The sequence below is a fragment of the Onychomys torridus genome, chromosome 9 (assembly GCF_903995425.1).
Source record: "Onychomys torridus chromosome 9, mOncTor1.1, whole genome shotgun sequence".
NCBI lineage: Eukaryota > Metazoa > Chordata > Mammalia > Rodentia > Cricetidae > Onychomys > Onychomys torridus.
Genome location: NC_050451.1, coordinates 17795788 through 17798806, shown reverse-complemented (window position 1 = coordinate 17798806; position 3019 = coordinate 17795788). Strand labels below are relative to the sequence as shown.

Here is a 3019-nt window from a genome sequence, read left to right as displayed (position 1 = left end):
GTTGCCATTATCGTGGGTCTCTTCACAGCAATAGAAACTCTAACTAAGACACAGCCCTGGACTGACTCCTTAGAAGACCTCAAATTGTTCTGAGTCCCCATTGTTTTGGTAGATTGAGACAGTAATTCTGTCCAATTGTTAAAAACTCTGGGAACAGCAGGAAACCAGCCTGTCAACTGAAATTGATTAACTCCCTCACCTTGAGTAACCTGCCCCACTTACCATCTCTACTCCAGCCAACTCAGGCCCAGCTGATTATCAGCAGTAATGTAACAAACATCTGCAGGAACAAAGTCTGGGTGGAAATGACACTCCTATCTAACAGCTGGAGCAGATTAGATACAACTTTCATAGTCACACAGGAGCTGCGCTTCTTTTAGGCTAACAATTCATCTATGGTGTCATCCTCACAGTGGGGTGCAGGGCAGGATTCCAGGCTTCCTCTCTCAACTCTTAGATTTCCCTAAGTGGCTGGGTGGCAGGACTTTACTATAGCGAACAGAAACCTGTCTTTGCTCCTCATTTCCCATTGGCCATCTCCCCTTCTTCACTCTGTGAAACATCCTTCTAACCTCTAACTCTTGTTTAGACAGGTGTGTGTGTGTGTGTGTGTGTGTGTGTGTGTGTGTGTGTGTGTGTGTCCTTTCTTTGTCTACAGCTGGTAGGGTGAGGGTAAGCCCAGAGCCCCCAACAAACCAAGTGTGATTTTGTGATGCTCTGGCTCCAGGCATTCAGTCCACAAAGAAATGACATGTGCTTTTGTGCTGACTTCCAAATGGACCCCTGGCCTTGATCACCCAGTCTCCAGACATGGTATGTGTTGATTTTGGGGTGCAAAGCAGCTGCTGACCTTGAAGGTGCCTGAGTAACCATGGCGACAGGAATATAAACACAGGTAAGTGTGCCAGAATCAGGTGTCTAGTCTCAGTTAGAGCAGCAGGTTAAAGCAGCCTTGACAGATGATGAAAGTGGGATCACCCGGTCTGTCTCTGGTTGAGTCAGATGACTGCGCTTCCCAGTGAATGTCCTCTGCGGAATCTCCATTGCATTGACTACTTGATTCTTCATTTATTCCAGGAGTGTGAACTGGGAGCTGCTATGGGATAGTCGATGTTCAGGCACAGAGACAGCAGGGGGCTAGTCCCTGACCGCTGATAACCTACCCTGAGCAAAGCCTGCTTAGACTGGAGTTTATAGGAAGCTTTCAGAGCAAAACCTGGGAAAGTCCTGGGCAAACTGGAACAAGGTGGTTCCCCTATTGAAGGAGGCCTATAACAAATACATGGCAAAATGCAATCATTTCAAAAGGTAAGAGATAGGCATGGTGACTCAGGCCTGTTAAAGCATCTGGGATTTTGAGGCAGGAGGGTTGTGTGTGTGTGTGTGTGTGTGTGTGTGTGTGTGTGTGTGTGTGCCCATTTCAACACTTACCTGTTAGGGGAGATCCTATGACCATGAAGGTAGTTTTTCCAGGTGAGGCTTATCCATTGCACTCTGGATGTTCTGACCCCTCCAATTTACCCCCCCCCCCAGATGTGGGAAACTTGGCTACATAATTTGTAGTAGTGAGGGACTTTGTGCTATCCCCAAAGAAATAAAATTTAATAAAACTTTCAAATGGTAATAAATGCATTAAAGAAATAACATGTCCAGATTGATGCTGGGAAGGCTGGGGCTCTGCAGAGATGGCCTGAAGTGCCATGAGGCCCCAAACCTGGGGGGACAAGGGTAGACTGTACAATTGGAGGAGCAGAAGGCAAGCCAATGAGGTGGGAGTGGACACAGAGGGAGGGGACAGGGGGCAGCTGGAAGGCCGTGTCCCCCAGGCCTCTGCAGACTCCTACCGCTGACCCAGCAAACTCTCACGCACGATGGCTCTTCTATTCTAGGGACTTCCCACACTGACTCATTCTGACATGACATTATCCTGCTTCTGTCACGGGTGAGACACTGAGGCACAAGAAATTATGAGAATTCTTGTGGGGGCCCACAGAGGAGCCATAGTGTGGCCTTACTCCGTCTTGACTCAAAGTCAGAGAGTCTGAGCTTATTTGCCCTGCAAGGTTGCATAATAGGATGTTTTGACCCAAGGCATGGTTGCAGGATACTACTAGATGTTTTGGGAATTAAGGAAGTATTCACACTTGCTTGTACCTTGAACCATGATGTGTAGATGTAACCGTCTTGTTAAATAAGAAACACAGAGCCAATTGCAGAGTTAAAAGTCAAGAGGTCAGAGCAATAGCTGAGAGCTGAAAACCTTACCCTTCACTGCTTCTTCTGTCTTTCCTCTCTGCAACAGACCTACTCCCTGTGTCCTGTCTTTTATATAGACTTTCTGTTCTGCCTTCTCATTGGTTATAAACCCAGCAACATGACCTCCTCATCACTGCCTGTCTGTACAGACCTCCAGGTCTTCTATGGTTGGTATTGAGATTAAAGGGATATGTCTCCATGCTGGCTGTATCCTTGAACACACAGAGATCTGCCTAGCTCTGCCTCCCAAGTGCTGGGATTAAAGGTGTGCCCCACCACCACCCAGCTTCTGCTATGGCTTGCTATTAGCTCTCACCCCCAGGCAACTTTATTTATTAACATACAAATAAAATATCACTATAGTGATGTCTTTCGGGGGGGGGGGAGGTCTTTTGCCTCTCCCCTTGCTGGTATATAAAAAGCTCATGAGGAATAAACTCAAGGCAACTGTGGTTTTGACCCAGAGCCCTCCTGATGCGATTCTGGGTCTCTGTCTTTTTCTTTTATTTCTTAATCCTCACTCCTCCCTTCATGGACTGTTTGACAGTAGGGTGAGGCCTGACAAATTCTCCCATGACCAAATGACCCCCAGAGAGGGACACGAGGCCTCCAGCCCAAGTGACCTCCCCCCCCCGCCCGTGTCCTCCTCCTCACGGCACCTGCTCTTTAGAAGACGGCCTAGATCAGATTCCAGTGTGACCCACATCCTCCCTGCATGTCCCACCTGCTTCAGGCCCAAGTCCAAGGCATCAGTCTGTGAGTG

General features: G+C 48.1%; 1 non-coding gene across 1 annotated transcript; it reads left to right on the top strand.

Moving 5' to 3' along the window:
• The first annotated feature begins 1423 nt into the window (after window positions 1-1423).
• On the top strand, window positions 1424-1590 carry LOC118591689. Its single transcript, XR_004945985.1, has one exon. It is a non-coding gene; the product is annotated as a U1 spliceosomal RNA (small nuclear RNA).
• The last annotated feature ends 1429 nt before the right edge of the window (window positions 1591-3019 follow it).